Source organism: Ochotona curzoniae, unplaced genomic scaffold, assembly GCF_017591425.1.
Source record: "Ochotona curzoniae isolate NIBS_2020 unplaced genomic scaffold, NIBS_Ocur_1.0 scaffold_3208, whole genome shotgun sequence".
NCBI lineage: Eukaryota > Metazoa > Chordata > Mammalia > Lagomorpha > Ochotonidae > Ochotona > Ochotona curzoniae.
In genome coordinates this window covers 60266547-60286446 of record NW_024467106.1, presented here as the reverse complement: position 1 = coordinate 60286446, position 19900 = coordinate 60266547, and positions in this window count along the sequence as shown.

Below are 19900 nucleotides of genomic sequence, written 5' to 3'. Positions count from 1 at the left end.
GGTAGCATTTCCAACAAGGTAGGAGATTGTCATTTAATTGTTGAGTCCATTCTTGTATCCCAGGGCCCTAATGAATGTACAATGAGGACTAGATCTTCATTATTTATGGGCAGTAGCAATAACAGTGATAAAAGGGACATTGACCATCTTGGGTAATTATAAACAATCAGTGTTTTATGGATAGTTGATTAATGAATTATATCACAAAATCTTATTACAAAAGATACAGGTAAGTAGGAAGTGACATAAGGTAAGAAACACATGTAATATCCCTAGATTTGACATCGTATTATGTTATATTAGGGCAAACAAATGATATCTGAACTTTTGGAATTGGCTAATTTCCCTTAGCATAATGATCTCTAGTTGGCCCATTTGGGCACAAAGAATTGTATTTCATTTTTTTTTTTTTCAATAGCCGGGTAGTATCTATAGTGTAGATGAACCACAGTTTTTTTTTTTTTATCCAGTCTTCTGTTAATGGGCATTTAGGTTGCTTCCATGTTCTTGTAATTGTTGATTGTGCTGCAGTGAACATTGGGGTGCATGTTGCTTTCTCATTTAACAAGTCTTTTGGATGTAGTCCTAGAAGTGGTATTGCTGGGTCATATGGTAAGTGGAGTTTTAATTGCCTAAGTGTTCTCCATACTGACTTCCATAATGGTTGCACCAGCCTGCACTCCCACCAGCAGTGGAGTGGGGTTCCCTTTTCTCCACAAGCTCACCAGCAGGAGTTGTTGGTAGTTTTCTGTATGTGGGTAATTGTTTCTGGCATCAGTGTTGTTTTTATTTGAATTTCCCATATTGCCAGGGAGCTTGAACATTTTTTCATGTGTCAGTTAGCCATTTGAATTTATTCTCTTACAAAGTGTATGCCCATTTCTTGACTGGTTTGTTTGTTTTGATGTTATGGTTTTCTGGAGTTCTTTGTATATTCTGGAAATTAGTCCTTTGTCTCCTGTATAGTGTATGAAGATCTTTTCCCATTCTGTTGGTTACCTTTTTACTTTGTTGATTGTTTCCTTTGCTGTGCAAAAGCTTCTAAGTTTGATGTGCTCCCATTTGTTTATTTTGGTCTTGGCTTCCTTTGTTTTGGATGATTTTTCTAGGAAATCAAAGCCTATACCTATATCTTACAGAGTATGTCCAGCTTTTTCTTCAAAAGTTTGAAGGTTTCTTGGTATAGGTTTAGATCTTTTTTTCCGTTTAGATTTGATCTTTGTGTATGGTGAAAAGTGTGGGTCTTTTTTTCTTATTTCTGTGGGCTATTAGTCAGTTGTCCCAACAGCATTTATTGAAGAGCCCTTCCTTTTTTCCTGGATTGCCTTCTGTTTTCTTGTTCAAGATTAGATGGTTGTGCCTGTGTGGGTTTCCTTCTGATATTTCTATTCTACTCCACTGATGTTCTCTGTTTCTGTACCAGTACCAGGCTATTTTGACAATTACCGCCCTATAATATATCTGAAGAAGTGAGATTGTGATCTCTCCTGTTAGGTTCTTATTATTCAGGATAGTTCTGGCTATTTATGGTTTCTTGTGTTTCCAGATGAACCTTTGTATTATTTTTTCCAGCTCTGTGAAGAATGTTCTTGGTAGTTTGATTGGAATCACATTGAATATATATATATATAATAATAATATATATGTTAGAATCACACCATATATATATATAACATATATATATATATGATGTTTTTGGTAATATGGGTATTTTGATGGCGTTGACTCTGCCCATTCAGGAACATGGTATATTTCTCCACTTTTTGAAGTCTTCTTCTATTTCTTGTTTTAATGTTTTGTAGTTTTCCTCATAGAGATCTTCCATATCCTTTGTTAGATTTATTCCCAGGTATTTCATTTTCTGCTCTGTTAACTTGAGGGGCACCATGCTGGTTAGTTCTTCAGCTTTGGGGTTGTTTGTGTACACTGTGGCTGTTGACTTCTTTTCATTTATCTTGTACCCTGCCATTTTGCCAAACTCTTGTATAAGTTGTAACAGTGTCGTTATTGAGTGTCTTGGTTCTCCTCTGTATAGAGTCATGTCATCTGCAAGCATAAGTAACTTGACTTCCTCCTTTCCAATTTGAATTCTTTTGATTTCTTTTTCTTGTCTGTTAGCATTTGCAAGTACTTCCAGTACTATGTTAAATAGCAGTGATGATAGTGGACAGCCTTGTCTGTTCCAGATCTTAGCGGAAAGGCTTCTAATCTTTTCCCATTCAATATGATGCTGGCACAGGAGTTTTTCATATATTGTTTTGATTATGTTGTGAGTTGTTCCTTCTAAGCCTACCTTACTTAGCATTTTTAGCATGAAGTGATGTCAGATTTTGTTAAAAGTTTTTTCTGCATCTATTGAAACTGTCATATGATTCTTGTTCTTGAGTTTTTTTGATGTGATGTATTACATTCATAGATATATGAATGTTGACGCATCCCTGCATGCCCAGGATGAATCCTGCTTGGTCCAGATGAATAATCTATTTGATATATTTTTGTATTCTGTTGGCTAATTTTGTTGAGGATCTTAACGTCGATGTTCATCAGGGATATCAGTCTGTAGTTTTCTTTCTCTGTTGAATCTGTATCTGGTTTTGGGATTAAGGTGATGTTGGCTTCATAGAATGAGTTTGGAAGAATTGCCTCCCCTTCTTCTTTTTTTTTTTTAATTAATTACATTGCATTATGTGACACAGTTTCATAGGCTCTGGGATTCCCCCAACCACTCCCTATACCCTCCTCCCATGGTGGATTCCTCCACCTTATTGCTGTATTACAGTTTAAATTCAGTCAAGATTCTTTCATTGCAAGCATATACCAAGAATAGAGTCCAGCATCTTATTGTCCAGATAAATTCAATGGTTTCTTGGGGAGACCATCTCTGGTCTGAAGGCAAAGCTTTGCCTCTTCTATTATTTTAAAGAGTTTATGGAGGATTGGGGTTAGGTTTGCATGGAACGCTTTGTAGAATTCACCAATGAAATTGTCTGGGCCCGGACTTTTCTTTGTTGGCAGGGCTTTCATTACTGATTCGATCTCTGCCTCCATTATAGGTTTGTTTAGGTTTTTCCATTGCTTTGTGGCTGTTTTGTTACCTGGTGGGAGTCCAGGAACTTCTCCGTTTCATGGAGATCTTCTGATTTGTTGACATATAGTTGTGTGTAGTAATTTCTAATTATTCTCTGTATGTCTGCAGTGTCCATTGTTATGTTCCCCTTTTCATCTTTGATGCTATTAATTCTTGTTTTCTCCTTTTTTTTTGTCATTTGTGCCAGTAAGGTATCTATTTTGTTTATTTTTTCAGAGAACCAACCTTTTGATTTATTGATTTTGTATATTGATTTTTTGTTCTCTATTTGGTTAATTTCTTCTCTTGTTTTGTTGTTGTTCTTCTAGTTCCTTCAGGCATATACTTAGTTGGTTTGCCTGTTGTCTCTCTTGACCTGGGCATCAATTGCAATAAATTTACCTCGTAATACTGCCTTGGCAGTATCACACAAGTTTTGGTATGTTGTGCTTGAGTCTTAATTGATTTCAAGAAAATGTTTGATTTTTTCTTTAATTTCTTCTCTGACCCATTGTTTATTTAGAAGCATGTTGTTCATCCTCCAAGAGTTTACAAATTTCCTGGGGTATTTCAATTTATTGCTTTCCAGTTTTACTCCATAATGGTCTGAAAAGATGCATGGTGTGGTTTCTATTTTTTTGAAGTTTGTAAGACTTTTTTATGCCATATCATGTGGTTGATCCTGGAAAAGGTGCTGTGTACAGCTGGAAAAAGGGTATATCCTGTGTTTGTGGGATGGAAAGTTCTCTGTGTGTCAATTAAGTCCATTTGTTCTATTGTCTGTGTGAGTTCTGTTGTTTCTTTGCTGAGTTTCTGTTTTATTGGTCTATCTAGTGGTGTTACTGGGTTGTTAAATCTCCCACAATGATTGTGTTGACATGAATGTCTCCTCTTAAGTCAGTCAATAATTGTTCATATAGCTGGGTGCTCTTGTATTTGGCATGTACACGTTTATTATTGTTATTTCTTCTCTGTTTATAGCTCCCTTTATCATTATGTAGTATCCATTTTGTCTCTTTCAATATCTCTCATGGTGAAGTGTATAACATCTAAAATTAGAACAGTTACATTGGCTTTATCTTCCTTTCCAATGGCGTGAACTGTCCTTTCCTATGCACTCACTTTTAGCTTCTTTGCATCTTTCTTGATTAGGTGTGTGTCTTGTAGGCAACAGATAGTTGGGTCTTGTTTTTTTATCCATTCTGTTAATCTGTGTCTTTTGATTGAGGTGTTTAGGCAATTTGTGTTCAGAGTTAGTATTGAGATGTTATGATTTAGCCCTGATGATTGTGTATGAGTGTGTGTGTGTGTGTGTGTGTGTGTGTGTGTGTGTGTGTGTTGGTGTCTCTGTTTAATTTTGTTTCCTTTTATGTGACCTAATGGGAAGATCTTCCCCCTTTCCATCTTTGATTATGGTTTATTTCTTCCTGCACATTTCTGAGGAGTGTTTCTAGGGCTGGGTTAGTGTTGATATATATATAGTTTATATTGTTTATATATATATTGTTGATATATATATATTGTTTATATTTTATTTATTTTTATTGGAAAGACAGATATACAGAGAGGAGGAGAGACAGAGAGGAAGATCTTCTATCTGATGATTCACTCCCCAAGTGATCGCAATGGCTGGAATGGTGCCAAGCTAAGCCAGGAGCCAGGAGCTTCTTCCAGGTCCCAAGGTTTTGGGCCATCCTCGACTGCTTTCCCAGGCCCCAAGAAGGGTGCTGGATGGGAAGCGAGGCCGGTGGGATTTGAACCAGTGCCGATATGGGGTCATGGTGCATTTAAGGTGAGGACTTTAACCACTATGCTGTTGCTCCAGGCCTGATATATTCTTCCAGTTTCTCTACTGTGGAAGTATCTTATTTTGTTTTCAAATAGAAGCAAGAGCTTTGCTGAATATAATATTCATAGTTGAAAGTTGTTTGCTTTAGGTTGTGACAAGTGTTACTCCATTCTCTTCTTGCTTGAAGGGTCTCTTCTGAGAGGTCAGCAGGAATTTTGATTGGTTTTCCTTTAAATATTATTTTGTCTTTTCTTCATGCTTGTTTCCATACTCTCTCCTTATATTCATTTGATGGGAGTTTGATAATGATGTGTCTGGGTGAGGGTCTTTTTGGATCAAATTTGTTTGGGGTTCTCTGTCGCTCCTGAATTTGATTATCTCCTATGTCTGATATCTTTCTTCTGTAGCATTCATTCTGTTAGTCAAACTTTCTACCATGTTTTTCAACCCTAATATTTCATTTTGAACCTCCTTAATTTCTGTGATATGTTATTCCTGAATTACTTCAGCTCTTCCCCATGTTTCTCATAGTCTCTGAAGAGTCTCATGATGATTTTTTTGTATTCCTTATCTGGTAGCCCTCGATGTCTTATCTTGCGACTCTGAGTTTGAGGTTATTTTTTGGACATTTTTTTGGGCAGTGCTGGCTCTTTCATCTGAATAATTACTTTTTCTGGTACCCCTCCCCATTTTTATGTGATTTCTTGTAATTTTGTGATTTTAGCCCCTGATTTGCTTTTGGAGGTTTCTGGGACAACTGTGTTTGTCCGCTGACCTGCAGGTTGTGAGGCCCGGCAGACGACCAGGCAACCAGGATGTTTGTCAGCTGCTGCCACCTTGTGGGTGACCGGTGCATTCATTCTCCTCAGCACTTGTGTTTCCCAGTCTCAGGCAGGTACATAACTTTGCAATCCAGGGCCTGCACATTCCAGTTCTGTGCACAAGCTGCCTGGCACCTTTATGGCCTCTTTCTGCTGGGCAATTGCCTAGAGCGGGAATGGCCTAGCCATTGCTGCACAGCATGTAACCAGCAGCAAGATTCTCCATGTTCTGGGGGCACCACACCTTCCCTTGGCTCCAATGGGCAAGCGATGATGTGGGGATTGTGTGGTTTTGATTTGCTCTTGAATTTGTACCTTTGCCATGGGGTTCACCTACTGTCTGCTGGGCATTAATATGGTGCTGTCCTACTCCTGTGCACCCTTGGAGTCTGCCCTCACATTACTGGGTCACTGAGAAAAACCTGTGACCCCAAGGGACTCTGTCTCCATTTTGGACGATTCTGGCATCGCTCTGGGTGGCTCAGGTCTGAGAACCCTTGGGTGAAGGTGAGCTCAGATCTCTCCCCAAGTGTCTCTGATGTACACATTTCACTCCCCAATTACCCTTTCCCCAATGTCGTTCCCTCCTCTGGCAGAGGCTGCCTCAGTCTGTGCCTGTAGTCTCCTCCATGGGCTGTTTTTTTTCCCACCAATGTCCTTATCTAAGAGTCCTTCTGCCTCCCTCTATGTCTAATGGGTAGGCTAAGAGTCCCAGCAGCATTTTCCCTGCATCAATTCACAACTCAGATTTTTGTCTGAGTCCCTGTTTGCCCTGGATGGTGTTCGCCTCCACCTGCTCAGGCTGCAATTTGTCATCTTAGTTTTTCATGGTCCTTTTTTACCTGTGTGGCAGTTGCCTCAGTCCCACTGACCCCAGGGAGCTTCAGACATCTTTCCCCACAATTGTGCACTTCCTGCTCTCTGCTCTACCAAATTCTGTCCCCATCTCTCCACACACTCAGCTACACCAACCTTCTGTGCTCAGTCATTTTCTCTCCCCCCATTTTTTTTCTTTTTAAGAATGATATCTGTTTTTTCTACACTATGATTCTGGCTAGTAATAGCTTAAAATTTGAGAAAAAAGTCACTGAAAAGGCTTCACATGTCACCTGAAACTAACACATTTCATGTTACTGAAGGAGTTTTATCTTTATGCTATTTTTTTAAACAATATTTAATTATTTATTTGAGTGGCAGTTACAGCGAGACAGAGAAAGACCATCCCTGCTGATTCATTCCCCAAATGATTGTGATGGCCAGGGCTGGGCTAGGCTGAAGCCAGGATTCAGGATTTTCTTCTGGCTGTTTTATGAAGGTACAGGGGCCCAAGAACATGGGGTATATCTTCTGCTGCTTTCACAGACTCATTATCAGGGAATTGGATTGAAAGTGGTGCAGTCAGGACACAAACCAGCATCCATATGGAATGCTTGTTCTGTAGATAGTGGCTTAACTTGCTATGCTGCAGTGCCAACTACTCTTGTAAGGATCACTAAAAAAGAAATAGGAATTAAGAAGCTAAGATACAGTCTCGAAGATTTGATTTTTTGTTAAAATCTATTTTTATTTGAAAGGTATATTTAAAGACAGAGAAAGAAAGGCAAAGAGAGTGACAGAGAACTTCCATTTGCTGGTTCACTCCACAAATGGCCATAATGGCTGGATCTGGGCTAGTCTGAAGCCAGGAGCCTGGAGATTCTTCCAGGTAACCCATGAGAATACAGGGACCCAAGAACTTGAGTCATTCTTTGTTGCTTTCCCAGGCCATAAGCAGGGAGCTGAATTGAAAATGGAGCAGCTAGGATTGAGAATGGCAGCCAAATGGGATGCTGGCAATATAGGCAGATACTAGGCTGCAACCACAAATATTTATTTTTCAAACACTCTTCCATATGATGATAAATTTATTACATAATTGAATCCGCTGACAAAATGGCTGCAGCTTTTGCCACTTTACTGAATATACATGGAGCTAAGATTTTCTTAAGTTTGCTACTCAATAACATGATGCTGTTCTGGTACTTCTGGGCTCTCAGATGATATTCATGGCAAATTGGAGATATCTCAGTGCCAGTTCCACCACTTTCTCCACTGTCGTGTGGACTACGTTTCCTCCAGGATATGGCAGCCTGATGTTTCCCATTGCTGCCAAAGCTCCACTTTTTATTGGGCCATGGGTAGAAGGTTTCTGGTTATCATTCCCAAAGTCATCATAATTTCCATTTTTATTGTTTCTGCAGTGTGCCAACTAAAAATCTATCAAAAAAAGTAGTGTGAAATGGAAGCGTTATTCTCACAAACATTTTGCAAACTGGAAGTCATGGTCATTAATACAAAATGAAAGTGTATTCCAGGAGGAGGAAGAGTTACTTTTAAAAGACAAAATAGCATGGGTGCGAAGTACATAGTTCTGTGAGCAGTGTTATTGCAGAGTGAGTAAAGGTTCTGCTGAGATGCCAGCATCCTGTGTGGGTGTTAGTTGATGTCTGGCTGTTCTGGGTTTGTTCTAGCCTCATCCTGACACCGTGACAAAAGCAAATGGCCCAATTGCTAGGGCCCTTGCTGTCCACGTGGAGACCTGGATGAAGCTCCTGGCTCCTGGCATTAGCCTAGCCCAGTGCTGCCCCTTGTGGCCATCTTGGCAATAAAACAGTGGATGAGAAATTTGCTTCTCTCTCTGTCTCTGCCTCCTTAATTTCTTCGTAACTCTTTCAAAACAAATAATATTTTTAAAAGACAGCAATGATACACCCGAAGGACCTAGTTCTGGCTGGTTGACACTCAAGAGATCTCAATTTCAGATGCATGAATTGAGTGCAGGTTCCATGCTAGGAACCTTGTGGGGGCTGTTTGTTTTGCCAGTTGAAATAGGAATACATTCCAGGAAGGGCTACAAAATTTTGCATGTGGATTTTTGTTTAAAATAATAACATCAAATATGCATAGATTCTTTAGACTTCAAATGAATTCCTGGTCCTAATTTGAATTTTAGGCACAATTAGCCACACAGCATGCATTTTAAAATTCCAGCTTTTCCCAGGTTTTACTTTTGTAGGTCTTCCACCATTGCATTCATATCTCCCTAATCCATACCCAGTGCTACCTCCAAAAGTATCATCCCTAAGTTCTCTTCTGTACTAATTATACCTGGCTCTCTTCTAAACTGTGACTACTTCTGTATCCATCAGATTTGACTTAAAGTTACTTCACAATCCTGGTTGAAAATTTACGCTGCTATCATGTGACTCCCTTAAACAAAATTTTCCTCCTCTGCCATTCCTAGAACTTTGGACTTCCTTATGTCTTGTCATGTCAAGGCTGTTATAGGGAAAAAAAAGTTTAATTTTATTTAATTGAAAGATTTAGAAAGATCTTCCATCTTCTGGATGACTCTTCAACTGGCTGTCACTAAAGCAAAGAGCTCTATTTAAATCTCCCACATGAATGCAGGGGTCTAACCACTTGGGCCATCTTCTACTACTTTTCCCAGGTGCATTAGCAGGGAGTTGGATTGGCAATGGAGCAGTCATAACTTGAAGTGGCACCATATTGTGGCCAGGGTTGCAGGTGGCAGTTTAAGCCATTATTCCAAGTGCTGGCTTCAACAAGGTTCATTTTCTTTTCTTCTTTTCTTTTTCTTCTTTCTTTCTTTCTTTCTTTCTTTCTTTCTTTCTTTCTTTCTTTCTTTCTTTCTTTCTTTCTTTCTTTCTTTCTTTCTCTCTCTCTCTCTCTCTCTATCTCTCTCTCTCTCTTTCTCTCTCTCTCTTTTCTCTCTTCCCCTCTCTCCCCCTCTCTCCCCCTCCTTCCTTCCTTTCAAATTTACTTGAAAGACAGAGTGAAAAAGAAGATGGTGAGAAGGGTATTAAAAAATCCTTCCACTCACCAACTGACTCCATAAATGCATGTAACAGATGGATCTGGGCAAGGCCACAGCCGGGAGTCAGGGACTTCATCTGGTTTTTCACAAGGGGTGACAGAAGCACAAGTACTAAGGCAGTTACTGTTTTCTTCCTGGTTGCATTAGTAGGACGCTGGGTTGGAAGTAGGGTAGATGGGATTTGAACCAGCATTCCAAGAGAGGATATGGGCATCCAAAGATTTAGCTAACCTGCTGTTCTGCAAGGTCTACCTCATGCAGACACCAAAATCTGTGACACCTAACAACAGCTCTGTGGCTCATTGTTAACTGATGGCCTGTGTCTCCCAAGCATGGCTCTGCTCTGCTTTCAGAGAGAAATGAGGCTGTGTTTTGGAGCATACTGTTAAAAATTTTACTTTTTAAAAAGTAAAATTTTATTTATTTATACAATGTAACACATTTAACTTATAGCACAACATTGATTTAGGAGTTTATTGATAATTTACATCTTCTTCCCCACCTTCTGCCCACATTCCCCACCCACACTCTTTCTTTCTTTTCTACTTTTTTACAATAGCGTATCTTCATTTGATTTTACAATTACAGGCTTAACACTCCACTAGGCAAAGATATCCAACAACTGACAAATAGAAAATAAGAAAGAACAAAAACTTAAAACAAGAAAGCTGATTCTGAATCATCAGATTCATCATAATCATCAATAATGAGGCAGCATCTGCCTTGAGTAATTTATTTGATGACATGTGCTTTATGAAGACTTCCATTGTGTTTGGGGGGGATAGGCAGTGGTCCTGTCCCTCTGTGGAGATCATCATATTTTCTTCTCTTTCCAGTGGTTTTTTCCTGGGGCTGAGTGGTTTTCTCCCATGTACTTACGTGAGACCATCCTCTGGATGCTTCTGAACTATGCCTATGATTTCCAGCTGCCTTGGCACCCCAGGTGTCCAGCTGTGGCTCTTCAAATCAAGCTAAAGTCCACAATCTGCTGGGGCTTCACTTCTTTGTCTCATGGCCCAGGACCCTTGCTACTCTCTCACACCTCAGAGATCAGGGCCTTTTATCATCTGATACCATTTCTTCAAAGCTGAGGTTATGTATATTTGGGTCTTTAAAAGTTGATATAGGGCCCGGCACGATGGTGCAGTGGTTAAGGTCCTCACCTTGCACGCCCGGGATCCCATATGGGCACCAGTTCTAGTCCCGGCAACCCCGCTTCCCTTCCAGCTCCCTGCCTGTGGCCCGGGAAAGCAGTCGAGGACGGCCCAAAGCTTTGGGACCCTGCACCCGTGTGGGAGACCCAGAAGAGGCTCCTGGCTTCGGACCGGCATAGCATCGGCCGTTGCGGTTGCTTGGGGAGTGAATCATTGAACGGAAGATCTTCCTCTCTGTCTCTCCTCTCTGTATATTCTCCTTTCCAGGAAAAATAAAAACTAAATCTTAAAAAAAAAAGTTGATGTAAGCAACCAGCAACTTGAGGCCTGGAGGAGAGTGGGTAAACTTGGTAGAAGGGCTGCAGGGAGATCACCTGCTAAGCCACCATTCCCACTGGTGAATGTGAGAACTGGGATTGTGGGCAGACCAGGCTGGGCAGGGCTACAACACCTGTTGGGCTGCATGCAATCTGGATCAGGGACAAGCCAGGCTGGGTGGACTGTACCTACTGGTACATGCATAAACCAGAGGGGGTGAGGGTAGGTTGGGCTTTGCCATGGCATCAGCTAGTAGATGCTGACACAGGGGGGTGGCAGGGAACTCTGTTGAGTTTTTTTTTTTTTTAAGATTTATTTTATTTTTATTGGAAAGGCAGATATACAGAGAGGAGAGACAGAGGGGAAGAACTTCCCTCCAATGATTCACTCCCCAAGCGACCGCAACGGCTGGAGCTGAGCCAATCTGAAGCCAGGAGCCTCTTCCGGGCCTCCGATGCAGGTGCAGGGTCCCAGAGCCTTGGGCTATCCTCGGCTGCTTTCCCAGGCCACAGGCAGGGAGCTGGATGGGAAGTGGGGCTTCCGGGATTAGAACTGGCGCCCATATGTGATCCCGGGCGTGCAAGGTGAGGACCTTAACCACTGCACTATCATGCTGGGCCCAAACTGCAGTACCAACTGGGGAGTACAAAGATCTGGGATGGGAGTGGACCCATTAGGGAAACAGTGGACATCCCCCTGGTTGCCACTTCAACTGCTGAGCATGAGAACCAGGACTGGGACAGGCATGGTTAAATACAGAGTGGCACCCGCCAGCACATGTGTGGCTGGATAAGGATGCCCATTGACACGTATGAAAGCTGAATGGGATGTGGGACAGACAGGATCAGTCCCATACTGACAAGCATGGGAACCAGGGCAGGGGGCAGCCTGGTGGGGATTATAGTGGGTTGCTCTGGGACTAGGCTACAACTCTCACTGGTTTGTGTGAGGACTGAGTGTTTGCTTGTCAGGATCAGGCTGGACTGTAACACCCATTAGTTTGCTGGACACAACTGACTCAGCAATTGCAACTAACAGTGTGTGGTAGGCTGATTTGGGTGACAGACAGACTGTGCCAGAAGCTGTTTGGCATGCACTCACAAGAATCAAGTCTGGGATCACCTCAGATGAAGTTTCTTTGGGAATCCCTCAACTGAACTGCTGGACTCAAAACTCCAACCATGGAGGAAATTGCTGGTTCCATGATCTGACTGTGGAACGCATGTGTCAGAGCTGGACCTCCTCAGTGACTTAGATGGAGCAGTGGACAGCATATCCAGATGCAAATGGAGGATTTGGCAGTACATTAGAACCTGCAGAGGACACCTGGTACCATGCAGAGGATGGAGGACAGAACAAATCAAGCAACTGCCCTAGCAAAGAGTTGGTAGTGAATACCTGAGCAAACGGAGACTCTAACGGTGGACTATGTCAGCTGATGGATTCTGGAGTGATTTCATCATGCTTGGAGTGGCAAGATTGGCAACTATACAGAGCTGTTGAACTATCAAAACCATTTGTGAAGGCCCCTCAGAGTGCGCCCCACATTGGGAACCCTGGGATGGTTGGGAGGCTAGGAGTGGCTTCTTCTATTATCTCTCCCCTCCCCCCAGATACAGGAAGCAAAAAAGAGAATGTCAAAACAATGATCACACCCACTTTCTTCTAGTCGTTGACATTTCACACCCTAATATATAAAAAATATCAAAACTAAAATTTATACAATAAAATAAAAAGTTGATGTAGGGCCTGGCATTATGGCTCAGTGGCTAAATCCTTACCTTGCAAATGCTAGAATACCATATGGGCACTGATTTGCATCCTGGCAGCTCCACTTCCCATCCAGCTACCTGCTTGCGGCCTGGGAAAGCAATAGAGGATGGTCCAAAGCCTTGGGACCCTGCACTTGTGTGGGAGACCTAGAAAATCCTGATCAGCTCAGCTCCAGGCATTTTGGCCATCTGGAGAGTGAATCAGCAGATGAAAGATCTTTCATTCTGTCTCTCCTTTTCTCTGTAAATCTGCCTTTCCAGTAAAAATAAATAAATACTTTAAAAAGGTCAATGTACATGAATAGTTAAGTCTGGTCCCTATTGATTCATTTGGAGGAAAAGCAAATAGAAAGTAAATTGGAAACACATTGCTTTGTAATTCTTATAGAAAAATTGTGTGTGTGTGAGAGAGAGAGAAAGAGATTTTGATATGTTCCTGGGATTTCTGTGACACCCAATAATGTGTTCATTTTTAGTTTTCATCATTTTTATTATCATTTGAATTAAACACACACACAACTCCAGAGTCATCTTCTTTAGAAAAAAAAAGACCACCCAGCACTTTGAAATTTTTAGATTTGCATTCATATATTCTGCCATTTATAACATGGGGGTGAATATGCAGGATAGAGGACAAGCATCCAGATAGCATTTTTTTTTTAAAGGAAAAAAGCTAAAATTACAGAGCCTAGGACCTGATGTTAGTCCTTGCCTTGCATGCCTCAGATCTATCCATAGGGGCACTGGTTCCCGTGTCCTTGCTGTTTCACTTCCCATCCAGCTCCCTGCTTTTGGCCTGGGAAAGCAGTAAGGATGGCCCAAAGCCTTGGGACCTTGCATCCATGTGGGAGACCCCAAAGAAGCTCTTGGCTTCTGGCTTCAGATTGGCTCAGCTCTGGCCATTGCAGCCACTTAGGGAGCGAATCAAAGGATGGATCTATTTCTTCTTCTGTGTAAAAATCTTCCTTAACAAGAAAAATAAGTGTTAAAGAAAATTAGAGTTCAAATACATCATAAGCACCTGAACCACTCTTCTCATGTGTTTCAAAGTTAGTTTGATTTCACTGTTTTGATTCTTGAGTTCCTCACAGACCCCAGGTGGTCATTTGGCTGATGGAGGAAGCGCCAAGCTCAGCTGTGAGGAGTCAGGACAATGTGGTCCTGCCCAGATGGCATTCTGAGTGTTGTAGTCCTGTGCCCTGGTGCAGCCTGGGTATCCCAGGTCCTTCCCCACCCAAGTCATCATTCCCCTCACACATCCAGATCCTGTCCTCATCCTATGTTGTATGATAGCAGTCCTCTTGTGCTTCTGGTAGGTGAAGCCTGCAGATGGGCCCCCATTCCTGGCTCTCTTACCCTTGGAAAGGAGGGTGGGAAAAGCTCTGGCATAGCAGGTGGGGAGAACTAGGCTGTAATTTGCAGCTGCAGGTCCTTGGCTGTTTGATTTTCAAAAGTGATACCTATGCAGCTTATTACCAAGGGGCATCTTGGTGGGAGCTCCTGCAGCTGGTAGAGGATGTTGCTGCTTGTTGCTTGGGGTATGGCTTGTCACCCAGAACTCTGTCCTACAGGATTGATTTAAGAGCAGCTTCTTGGGCTAATCCGGTGGAGCATCTCAATCTGTGCTCTGCAATCCAGGAACTGGGTTCTGCCTGGGGTGGGGGCACACCTGCACAGCAGCTAGCACTCCCACCCTGCCATCAGACTGGGAACTGCTGGATTGGTAGGTTTCAGTGAGTAGAAGAGGCAAGACATCCATGCTGATGGGGGCATGCACTGTTGTGGAGGCGTGGCTTGGCCTGTTGGGCAACCTTGAGTTGACAGGGAGGATCTTTAGGGAGCAAACTGCCAGACTTACCTTTGTGGTAGGGGCTGGATACAGGTTGTGCAACCCAGGGCAGACGTCTGGGGGCCTGCAGACTTTGGTGTATTGGTTAGGGACTGGATGGGTCTGTCATCCCCAGGTTGCTTTGGGTAACCAGATTGTCAGTGTTTTTTTAAAGATTTATTTTTATTATTTTTTATTGGAAAGGCAGATATACAGAGGGGAGAGACAGAGAGGAAGATCTTCCGTTCAATGATTCACTCCCCAAGTGAGCGCAACGGCCGATACTATGCCAATCCGAAGCCAGGAGCCTCTTCTGGGTCTCCCACGCGGGTGCAGGGTCCCAAAGCTTTGGGCTGTCCTTGACTGCTTTCCCAGGCCACAGGCAGGGAGCTGGAAGGGAAGCAGGGCTGCCGGGACTAGAACTGGTGCCCACATGGGATCCCGGGCGTGCAAGGCGAGGACCTTTAACCACTTGCGCCACCGCGCCGGGCCCCAGGTTGTCAGTTTTTGCCCAGGCTGTGAGATTCTTCCAGGAGTGTGAGGTAGTGACGTCAGAGCCAAGGAATGCTTTCCAAGCTTCGGGGACATGAAGGGGATGGAGGGAAGTCAGTTTGAGCAAGAAGCAACCTCATGGAACTAATGCCAATGTGGGCTGAAGTAAAGCTTGCATCTGGCACTTATTTTTTTAAAATTCCAGATGTCATTCATTTGTGCTTTGGGGCACAGCTGTGTCTTGTCTTGTTTCTTTTCTTCCTTCTTCCTTCCTTCCTTTTTTCTTTTATCTTGTTTTTAAAGATTTATTTATTTGAAAGGCAGAGAGACAGAGCTCATCCAGCACCTGGTTCCTTACCCAAACAGCCACATCTGTCATGTCTGGGCAGTGTTGAAGCCAGGAGTCTGGGACTCTATGCAGATCATTCTTGTGGATGGCAGGGGTCCAGCAAGTACTGGGTTATCTTCCTCTGCTTTCTATGGTACATTTCCTGGCAGCTGGATGGAAAACAACGGATCTCACAAGCAGTGGCTTAACTTGCTGTATCTCTTAGGAGTATAAAGAAAATAACCCTAGTATATATCATCGTCCTCAGTAACAATTTCCTTAACATCCCTTAGTATTGCATTTAGAAGATGTCCTGCTACATCTTTAAGGAAAACAGGGCAGAAAAGACATAAATCATACTAGTAATTACATAAGATAAACTATCAACCAAAGGCATAGACTTTCAGAATGGATTTTAAAAAGTAAAATTTTACTACATCTTGTCTACCCTAAATACATTTTAAAGACAGACTGAGTGAAAGAAGGTGGATTAGAGTAAAATGAAGAGCAAGATGGCAGTATAGAGTGAAGATAAGTTTAAACTAATGGAGAATCATTAGCCAGGGTGAAGCAGAGGGGGTAGATTCCAGGAAATAGAAGTAGCCAGGCTGACAGCAGAGGGGTACCTGGAGAGCCACAGACATGAGGAAGCAGTGGAGACAATAGAGTGATGTTGCAGTGACCAGATACCCCAGCTGTGGTCAGAGGTCACCAGCCAGAGCTCCACCAGTGGCCAGATATCCACTGGCAGCAATGAGGAAAGGTGTGTTCACTGGGAGCTCAAGAGGTGAATCCATGTGAACCCAAAGAACTGCCCATCCTACTGATTTGTTTTACCTGATAGCAAGCAGAGACAGAGTGGCAGACCCCAAGCAGGTGGTACAGGAACAGGGTGAATTTCATGGCTCAGACCTTCACCAGTGCCACATTGGGTAACTTTTTGTGCACTGAGGCAAAGGCTATGGAGCTCAAGGGATAACAGTGAGCTGTGCACGTGCTAAGCCAGGAGTGAACTTGCTTCCAGGACAGTGTACTGCACTGGTGCCACTGGGAAAGCCATACCAATGTGGTATGCTATAGGTTCTGTCCAAAACAGACCTGGATGGTTCCCAGACTTAATGGGCATCAGACCCATAACCCCACCAGTGCCATGTCAGGTGCCATTTTGTGTATTGAGGAAAAGGCTGTGGGGCTGGAGAGACAACAGTTAGTTGTGCATATGCTAAGCCAGCAGTGATTTCATTTCCAACCCAGTGCATTGCAGTGGTCCCACAGGGAAAACAGTACTGACTTGGGAATATATGGGTTTCACCCCAAAAAGATCTGGTTGATCCTCAGACCTAACAGCCAGCAGGTTCCAGCAAGATAAGCACCCAGTGATTTAGGACAGTTGGCATCTCTCTAGTCCTGGGCACTGTTCAAGCAGGAGTGGGAGAAATGCTGTGCAGGCTACCATACAGTCACAGCATGGGATCACAAGGGGTGGAGAGGGGCAAGCCAGGAGCTGAGGCTATGGAGACCATGGTAGAAGCCTAGCACAAGAGTCTGGGACTGAAACTTGCTGGAAGGAGTGGCACAAGTGATTGTGAACAAAGGGTACTAAACACAATCAGTAAATTTAACCTGTAGACCTGTGGGTGACACAGCTTAGAAACCTGTCCTAGGGAGAAGAATCTGCTAGCCAGAAGTGCAATGTCCATGAGGCACAGTGAATGTTACTGATGCTTCCTCTGCAAAGGAGCAAAAGCCTTTGTCAACCTCAGAGTTAACCTGCCAAAACCAAAGGCAAACATGGAAAACTTCCTACTAAAATGACAAAAGAAGACTAAATCAAACTATGAACAACCCATTGCTAAAATGACAGGACCAAATTGCCAACTATCCATATTAATCCTGACTATAAAAGGTTTAAATTCATCAATCAAATGTCATATATTAGTGGACTGGATCAAAAAACAAAATTCATTTATCTGTTGCCTACAGGAGACACATCTCAACAACAAAGATTTGCAGATACTAAAAGTGAAAGGATGGAAAAATAATTCCAGGCTAATCAAAAGAAAAAAACAAACTGGCATCCATTTGCAGACAACCTGATTCTCTACGTAGGAGAAGCAAAAGATTCAGTCAAGACACTTTTGGAACTCTTAAGGAAATTAATGAATATAAATTGATGACATTAGTAAACACAAATAACTCCATGGCTGAGGAAGAAATTGTATGTATAATCTCCTATTGGAGGAAATCACTCTCCAAAAAATAGGCATTGAAGATATCTTAGAAAAGTCACCCAAAGTGCAGGCAGTCAAAGACAAAATAAACAAATGGGGCTACATCAAGGTGAAAAGTTTCTGTACAGCAGAGGAAACTACCATACCGAGAAGTGAAGATACTTTGTAATATACATCTCTTATTCCCAAATCAAAGATGGATTCTGAATGAAACAGTTAATTATGTCTTGTTAATTGCATGTTGGACTTTTTGCCATTGTGTGTACATATAATGTCAGGGTACACTTAATTAGCATAATGAAGGGCTTGTGACTGTTGCTGAAGGGCTATACTATTGTAATAGTATAAGGGAAATCAGTGTTGAGGGGGTGGGGAATTCAAGAACCTATGAAACTGCTACATAGGAAAATTTTAAAAAGTAAATAAAACTAGTAATTTAAAAACCTTTAAATGGACTGTTAATGGGCTAACATACTTGCCAGAGCAATTAAACTTATCAACTCTAAACTACATAATGAAAATGTCTAGGAAAAGTCACAGAGGCCTTTGAAATGTAAAGAAGCTAACGTCATATCATCAGCATACCAGGAGAATATACAATAGCACTGAGTAAGTATTTGAAAAAAATAATAGTTGAAAACATTATCCTCAATTTTGTAACACATGTTAACGTACAATCCAAGAATCTGTTGGAATACTAATGTAAACTAAACTTATAAAAATATATAAAAAATGATAATTGGAATTCTGAAACAGACAAAATAGAAATCGTGAAGGCATCCAGAAAGAAAAGATGCATTATCCGTAGATAAACCTTAATTCCTGTAAGAGCTGTGGTTTGAGACTTGTATGGTGCACTTCTAATCCAGTGCCTGCCGATGCACTTGGTAAAGCATAGGAAGATGGCTGAAGTGGTGGACCTCTGCAACCAACACGGAAGCATCACAATGAGATCCTGCCTCCTGGTGTCAGCTTTGGCCATTGTTCTCTCAAAACTTCAGTTTCAGAGTGAGAATGGCAAAAATTGACATCCTTGTCTTGATCTGAGGGGGTGCTTTCAGCTTTTCTTCATTCAGTATGATATTGGCTGTTGGGTTCCACATAACTCCAGTGAGAATGCCCTACATTCAGAAATCTACCAATAACACCTGCTGATGTCGATGTGTGGAAAAACATATCCTGATCTATTGGTGGGAATGTAAACTAATATATCTAGTTTGGAAATAAATATGGAGAATGCTCAGACAACTGAGAATCTATCTACCACATGACCAAGTGACCCACTCAGAATACATCCAAAGGAAATGAAATCTGTATTCAAGAAAGCAACCTGCAACCCTGTATCTCTAGCAGCACAATTCACAATGGCAGAGGCATTGAATCAACCCAGATACTCATCAACAGAGGCATGCATAAATAAATTGTTGTATATCTACATGTTGGACTACTCAGGCAAACAGGAGTGAAAACTGCATTTGCAGCAAAATGATCCCAGTTGGAAACCATTATGATTAGTGAAGTAAGCCAGTTCCCCAAAGCAAATATTGTATGTTCTTTCTGATATAAGACAACCAATACACAAAGTACTACACATGCATATCTTCACATGTAAAGAAATATATACATACATTTATTTTACATTAATATATTTGTTCATGTGAGACGATTAAAATATAAAATCAATGAGGATTCTATCATTTTACTCGATTACTCTGCTGTTACTGTCTGGTACCTGATATGTGATGGTAAAGGAGGATTCTTAAAAATGAATGAACAAAGTGAATTAATCCATCAAAAATGCAAGATTTATCTACTCAAACCTTGAAAACATACCTTATAGAGATTAAAGATCAAATAAGTGGGGAAATATTCCCTGTTCTTGCATTGGTCATCTGTTAGGATTAAGATAGCAACTCTCCTGAAATTAACTTTATATATCCATTTCAGACCCTATGAAATCTCAGTAGACATTTTGGGGATAGAAATTGACAAGCTAATTTTAAAGTTTAATGGAAAATAAACCTAAAAATTTTAAAAAAGAGAATAGTGAGAGAATTTTAACCACCTCATTTTGAGATTTACTCTATGTCCAGATTTAAGATTCCAGCAAAGGATAACCATATATATCAATGGAACATAACCAGAAGTAAAAATTTATATTTTATTGTCAACTGATTTTTAATAAATATTCCAAGAGAATTCTACAGTGGGAAAGGCTAATTT